Source organism: Heptranchias perlo, chromosome 12 (assembly GCF_035084215.1).
Source record: "Heptranchias perlo isolate sHepPer1 chromosome 12, sHepPer1.hap1, whole genome shotgun sequence".
Classification (NCBI taxonomy): Eukaryota; Metazoa; Chordata; class Chondrichthyes; order Hexanchiformes; family Hexanchidae; genus Heptranchias; species Heptranchias perlo.
The window spans coordinates 64,387,117-64,394,616 of NC_090336.1; the positions used below are offsets into that span (position 1 = coordinate 64,387,117).

General features: G+C 52.6%; 2 pseudogenes; both read right to left on the reverse strand.

The window, feature by feature from the left end:
• Positions 1-4,912: 4,912 nt before the first annotated feature.
• On the reverse strand, positions 4,913-5,029 carry LOC137329823 (U2 spliceosomal RNA; annotated as a pseudogene).
• Positions 5,030-5,996: 967 nt separating this feature from the next.
• On the reverse strand, positions 5,997-6,113 carry LOC137329743 (U2 spliceosomal RNA; annotated as a pseudogene).
• Between the last annotated feature and the right edge of the window lie 1,387 nt (positions 6,114-7,500).

Sequence of the window (7,500 nt, forward strand, 5' to 3'; positions counted from 1 at the left end):
TTTTAAAAAAGAACTTGCTTATTGAAAGAAAGATGTGTCTCAAGCTGCCGGGCCCTGTCCATTGTCATGTCAGTGGCAGGACTGCTTTCACCAGGAACCCGTTTTTCTGGGTCAGAGGTTCCAGGGGACCTGTTTTGTGCGGACTTCCCTGTGTCCGTCCCTCCCTGCCTGCCTTCCCCCCAGGACTTCCTTCTGAACACCTTTGTCGTTTAAAATAATAATAAATAATATGTGTGTGTGTGTGTCGGTGTCAGTATCAGTATCAGTCAGTCAGTGTCTCTCTCTCTCTCTCTCTCTCACACTCAGAGCTGCTGTGGAAGGAAACTTTTTTAAAAAGAACTTGCTTATTGAAAGAAAGATGTGCCTCAAGCTGCCGGGCCCTGTCCATTGTCATGTCAGTGGCAGGACTGCTTTCACCAGGAACCCTTCCCTGCCATTGCAGTGTTGATTTGGTCCTTATGCAAATTTAGGGGCGGAGCCAGCACACAAACGACCAATCACAGCAAAGTCCGCACTTTGCGAGCGCACGAGGTCGCGGCCAGCGTTCCAGTCCGCTCAGATCCAAATAAGCCCGAAAAGGAACACGCTCGATCTTAGCCAAAAGGCCGAGAAGCGATACCGCGCTCGATGCGAATTGATCTCGGGTCCTGTTTGCCCTCCCTCTTTGTTCTCTGGCTGCCGGTGTTGAAAGCAGTCTCGAAGCACTGCCGTTCTCTCCCACTCTGGCCACATTTTTTGCCACCGTTTCTAATTGCAACAGTGGATGAGTTTAAAGAAGTTGCCGTTTTTTCCTTTCTTGCCAGGATTGCTTGACAGATTGGTAAATTTGCCAGTAGGCCACCAATCAGATGGGGGAGGGTTGTGTCTCAACGGACCTCCGTCAGTCAGTCTCAGTCACTAACGAACTGCCGTGGAAGGAAACCTCTTTGAGTAAAACTAGTGACGTGACGTGTCTCACAATGAGCGAGCGAGTGAGATTGCAACGGCCAATTGAGAAAGAGGTGAGGTGCTGACAATCAGCAGCTCGTGTTGAAACATTCATTCCACGGCAGGCAAGACCAATCAAAAAAAATACTGCAGATGCTGGCTCGGCTCGGCTGGCTGGCTGGCTGGCTGGCTGGCTGGCTGGAAATGGGAAATAAAAACACAAGGCGTGTTAAAGGCTGGTTAAACTGTCGAAAGAAACAAGGCGTTAATGTTTCAGAAGCGCCTATTGAAAGACGTCTCTCAAGCTGCTCCCTGACTGGGCCCTGTCCATTGTCACGTTAATCCCAGGGCGGGGCGGGACTGCTTTGACCGGGAGACCTGTTTTCTGGGACGCAGGTGTGACATTCCAGGGAGGCACCTACTTTGTGCTGATTCGAAACGACCACGACAACGGCAACTTGCAGTTCTATATTACAACAACAACAACGCGCGTGTGGTAGTTGGGAGGGGCTGCGTTCGCGCTCTCCCCCCTGCATTGAAACTCAAAGTTCGATTTTCAATCCCATAGTCCACCAATCGGATGGGAGACGGTGTGTGTGTGTGTGTGTGTGTGTGTGTGTGTGTCAGTGTCAGTGTCAGTGTCAGTCAGTGTCTCTCTCTCTCTCTCTCTCTCTCTCACTCTTACTCAGAGCTGCTGTGGAAGGAAACCTTTTTAAAAAGAACTTGCATATTGAAAAAAAGATGTGTCTCAAGCTGCCGGGGCCCTGTCCATTGTCACGTTAATGGCAGGACGGGGCAGGACTGCTTTGACCAGGAGACCTGTTTTCTGGGACGCAGGTGTGAGATTCCAGGGGACCTGCTTTGTGCTGATTTCCCTGCCTCCCTCCCTCCCCCCCAGGACTTCCTTCTGAACACCTTTGTCGTTTAATCGAGGGCCAAAAGCCTGCCTGTGAAAGGGAAGGATCAGCCGGTCAGCCCCCTGCTGGTCGCTGCTGCCAGTGCAGCAGGCGTGCGTGTGTCCTCGGCCTCGTGTCCAGGTCCCTCAGGGACTTGAGGCAGCTCTCCCCGGTGGTCTCGTGGTCAGGACCGGGCTTCGAATCCCAGTCGGGGGGGGATGACTTTCTGCTGCAGATTAATTGGCATGAAGGAAAGTCTCCCCTCCTGAGCGTAAAGCTCCACCCTCACCACCACCACCGCCTTTTCCTCCCCTTGACAAACGGACAGACAGACAGTCAGACAGTCAGTCCAGTTCGGGAGCGCAGCTTTCATTAAGCAATGGCGTTTGTGACAACTCATCGTCTGACAGGTTGATGATTTCCCCACACGCCTCCTGCCGAATAAAAGGCTCACCCTCCCGGACACTACCCCCAGAATCACCCACCCCCCCCCCCCCGGGGTGAATATTAAGCCCGAGAACACCGACTGTAACCAACCGCAGTGAAAAGTTGAAGTGGCAACTCATTAACCAGATTTATTTTGGGCAACTCATTAACCAGATTTTTTGTTCATTTGGTTTATGAGTTGCCAAGTGTAAATCTGGTTAATGAGTTGCCACTTCAACTTTTCACTGCGGTTGGTTACAGTCGGTGTTCTCGGGCTTAATATTCGCCCCAGGGGGGGTGTATAGCGGGCGATGGCCGGTGTGGAGTGCGTTTTTTGGGGGTTGATTTTCACTTTGCCTCGCTGGTGGAATTTGTGGGAGGCAGGCAAGGGGATTGGTGTGGGCTGGTGGGCGGCAAGGGAGATGCTTGCTTCGGGGTGTTATCCTCACTTTGGTCCGCTGGTGAGAGTAGGCAGCGGCAGGCCGGCAGGCAGGCAGGCAGGCAGGCAGGCAAGTGTGATGTAGTGTGGGGTGCAGTGCAGTGCGGTGCAGTGCAGTGCTGCCCTGTCGTTTATGAAAGGTTGTAATGACACTGCTTTGCAGCTGACCATGTCCACTGATTTGTGACGCCCGTATGGAGGTTGATATCTCAGGAGGGCCGAGGCCGATTTCCTCCGGGGACGGCTCGTCGCGTGCGGCAGGACGAGGCGCAGCGGACGGTACCGAGCGCTCGGAGGTGCGGCGCTGCCCGCCGGAGGTACAGCGAAAGGCTGCAAACCGCTTTCCGCCTGCTAACTCGGCGGCCGTCAGACCGACCGACTCCGCTTTACCACCGGAGCTAGAGTCGGGCAAGGGGCACCGAAAGGTACCGGAAGGATCGCGTTCGCACGACGGGAAGTCGACTAGCGGGCCGCCGAAAGCGAGCCGGGGGCCCCCGGTTTTTCTGTCCCACCTGGAGACTGATATCTCAGGAAGGCCGAGGCCGATTTCCTCCGGGGACGGCTCGTCGCGTGCGGCAGGACGAGGCGCAGCGGACGGTACCGAGCGCTCGGAGGTGCGGCGCTGCCCGCCGGAGGTACAGCGAAAGTCTGCGAACCGCTTTCCGCCTCCTCTCACCGCACGGCTCTCCTTTTCACCCACTGGCGGATTTTCACCCTCCGACTGCTCGCTACCGTCCGCTGCGCCTGGTCCGGGCCCTGTCCATTGTCATGTTAATGGCAGGGCGGGGCAGGACTGCTTTCACCAGGAACCCGGTTTTCTGGGTCAGAGGTTCCAGGGGACCTGTTTTGTGCGGACTTCCCTGTGTCCGTCCCTCCCTGCCTGCCTTCCCCCCAGGACTTCCTTCTGAACACCTTTGTCGTTTAAAATAATAATAAATAATATGTGTGTGTGTGTGTGTGTGTCGGTGTCAGTATCAGTCAGTCAGTCAGTCTCTCTCTCTCTCTCTCTCTCTCTCTCTCACTCAGAGCTGCTGTGGAAGGAAACTTTTTTAAAAAGAACTTGCTTATTGAAAGAAAGATGTGTCTCAAGCTGCCGGGCCCTGTCCATTGTCATGTCAATGGCAGGACTGCTTTCACCAGGAACCCGGTTTTCTGGGTCAGAGGTTCCAGGGGACCTGTTTTGTGCGGACTTCCCTGTGTCCGTCCCTCCCTGCCTGCCTTCCCCCCAGGACTTCCTTCTGAACACCTTTGTCGTTTAAAATAATAATAAATAATATGTGTGTGTGTGTGTGTGTGTGTCGGTGTCAGTCAGTGAGTCAGTGTCTCTCTCTCTCTCTCTCTCTCTCTCTCTCTCACTCAGAGCTGCTGTGGAAGGAAACTTTTTTAAAAAGAACTTGCTTATTGAAAGAAAGATGTGTCTCAAGCTGCCGGGTCCTGTCCATTGTCCTGTCAATGGCAGGACTGCTTTCACCAGGAACCCGGTTTTGTGGGTCAGAGGTTCCAGGGGACCTGTTTTGTGCGGACTTCCCTGTGTCCGTCCCTCCCTGCCTGCCTTCCCCCCAGGACTTCCTTCTGAACACCTTTGTCGTTTCAGCGAGGGCCAAAAGCCTGCCTGTGAAAGGGAAGGATCAGCCGGTCAGCCCCCTGTTGGTCGCTGCTGCCAGTGCAGCAGGCGTGCGTGTGTATTCGGCCTCGTGTCCAGGTCCCTCAGGGACTTGAGGCATCTCTCCCCGGTGGTCTCGTGGTCAGGACCGGGCTTCGAATCCCGGTCGGGGGGGATGGCTTTCTGCTGCAGATTAATTGGCACCTCTGAAAGAAAGTCTCCCCTCCTGAGCGTAAAGCTCCACCCTCACCACCACCGCCACCTTTTCCACCCCTTGACAAACAGACAGACAGACAGACAGTCAGTCAGTCCAGTTCGGGAGCGCAGCTTTCATTTGGAAGCAGACCCTGCTTGTTTAAAGTCAACGACGCCAAGTTATTTTGCACTTTGAATTATATCGCTACGTGCGAGCGGCACTCAGCCTTGGAGAAGAAAAAAATACCACTGAGCTGAGAAAGGTCTTTTTAAAACGGTTTCCTTCCACAGCAGCTCTGAGTGTAAGAGAGAGAGAGAGAGAGAGAGAGAGATATCAGCTTTATTCTCAGTAATAAAACACACACACACACACACACACACAGACACTGGGAAAGAGCTGTTTTTCCTTTTGAATATCTCCCCACGGGGAGCTGCACCGTTCCCAGAAACACTGCAATACTGGGTCGATGCGTGGAGTGGACAGAGCAAGCCCCTAGTCCATCTCCCTGTTCCAAAAATTAATTAAAAATAATAATAAATAATATGTGTGTGTGTGTGTGTGTGTGTGTGTGTGTGTGTGTGTGTCGGTGTCAGTATCAGTCAGTCAGTCAGTGTCTCTCTCTCTCTCTCTCTCTCTCTCTCACTCAGAGCTGCTGTGGAAGGAAACTTTTTTAAAAAGAACTTGCTTATTGAAAGAAAGATGTGTCTCAAGCTGCCGGGCCCTGTCCATTCTCCTGTCAATGGCAGGACTGCTTTCACCAGGAACCCGGTTTTCTGGGTCAGAGGTTCCAGGGGACCTGTTTTGTGCGGACTTCCCTGTGTCCGTCCCTCCCTGCCTGCCTTCCCCCCAGGACTTCCTTCTGAACACCTTTGTCGTTTGAGCGAGGGCCAAAAGCCTGCCTGTGAAAGGGAAGGATCAGCCGGTCAGCCCCCTGCTGGTCGCTGCTGCCAGTGCAGCAGGCGTGCGTGTGTATTCGGCCTCGTGTCCAGGTCCCTCAGGGACTTGAGGCAGCTCTCCCCGGTGGTCTCGTGGTCAGGACCGGGCTTCGAATCCCGGTCGGGGGGGATGACTTTCTGCTGCAGATTAATTGGCACCTCTGAAAGAAAGTCTCCCCTCCTGTGCGTAATGCTCCACCCTCACCACCACCGCCGCCTTTTCCACCCCTTGACAAACAGACAGACAGACAGACAGACAGTCAGTCCAGTTCGGGAGCGCAGCTTTCATTTGGAAGCAGACCCTGCTTGTTTCAAGTCAACGACGCCAAGTTATTTTGCACTTTGAATTATATCGCTACGTGCGAGCGGCACTCAGCCTTGGAGAAGAAAAAAATACCACTGAGCTGAGAAAGTTCTTTTTAAAAAGGTTTCCTTCCACAGCAGCTCTGAGTGAGAGAGAGAGAGAGAGAGAGAGATATCAGCTTTATTCTCAGTAATAATACACACACACACACACACACACACACAGAGACACTGGGAAAGAGCTGTTTTTCCTTTTGAATATCTCCCCACGGGGAGCTGCACCGTTCCCAGAAACACTGCAATACTGGGTCGATGCGTGGAGTGGACGGAGCAAGCCCCTATTCCATCTCCCTGTTCTAAAAATCAATTAAAAATATTAATAAATAATATGTGTGTGTGTGTGTGTGTGTGTCGGTGTCAGTATCAGTCAGTCAGTCAGTGTCTCTCTCTCTCTCTCTCTCTCACTCAGAGCTGCTGTGGAAGGAAACTTTTTAAAAAAGAACTTGCTTATTGAAAGAAAGATGTGTCTCAAGCTGCCGGGCCCTGTCCATTGTCATGTTAATGGCAGGACTGCTTTCACCAGGAACCCGTTTTTCTGGGTCAGAGGTTCCAGGGGACCTGTTTTGTGCGGACTTCCCTGTGTCCGTCCCTCCCTGCCTGCCTTCCCCCCAGGACTTCCTTCTGAACACCTTTGTCGTTTAAAATAATAATAAATAATATGTGTGTGTGTGTGTCGGTGTCAGTATCAGTATCAGTCAGTCAGTGTCTCTCTCTCTCTCTCTCTCTCACACTCAGAGCTGCTGTGGAAGGAAACTTTTTTAAAAAGAACTTGCTTATTGAAAGAAAGATGTGCCTCAAGCTGCCGGGCCCTGTCCATTGTCATGTCAGTGGCAGGACTGCTTTCACCAGGAACCCTTCCCTGCCATTGCAGTGTTGATTTGGTCCTTATGCAAATTTAGGGGCGGAGCCAGCACACAAACGACCAATCACAGCAAAGTCCGCACTTTGCGAGCGCACGAGGTCGCGGCCAGCGTTCCAGTCCGCTCAGATCCAAATAAGCCCGAAAAGGAACACGCTCGATCTTAGCCAAAAGGCCGAGAAGCGATACCGCGCTCGATGCGAATTGATCTCGGGTCCTGTTTGCCCTCCCTCTTTGTTCTCTGGCTGCCGGTGTTGAAAGCAGTCTCGAAGCACTGCCGTTCTCTCCCACTCTGGCCACATTTTTTGCCACCGTTTCTAATTGCAACAGTGGATGAGTTTAAAGAAGTTGCCGTTTTTTCCTTTCTTGCCAGGATTGCTTGACAGATTGGTAAATTTGCCAGTAGGCCACCAATCAGATGGGGGAGGGTTGTGTCTCAACGGACCTCCGTCAGTCAGTCTCAGTCACTAACGAACTGCCGTGGAAGGAAACCTCTTTGAGTAAAACTAGTGACGTGACGTGTCTCACAATGAGCGAGCGAGTGAGATTGCAACGGCCAATTGAGAAAGAGGTGAGGTGCTGACAATCAGCAGCTCGTGTTGAAACATTCATTCCACGGCAGGCAAGACCAATCAAAAAAAATACTGCAGATGCTGGCTCGGCTCGGCTGGCTGGCTGGCTGGCTGGCTGGCTGGCTGGAAATGGGAAATAAAAACACAAGGCGTGTTAAAGGCTGGTTAAACTGTCGAAAGAAACAAGGCGTTAATGTTTCAGAAGCGCCTATTGAAAGACGTCTCTCAAGCTGCTCCCTGACTGGGCCCTGTCCATTGTCACGTTAATCCCAGGGCGGGGCGGG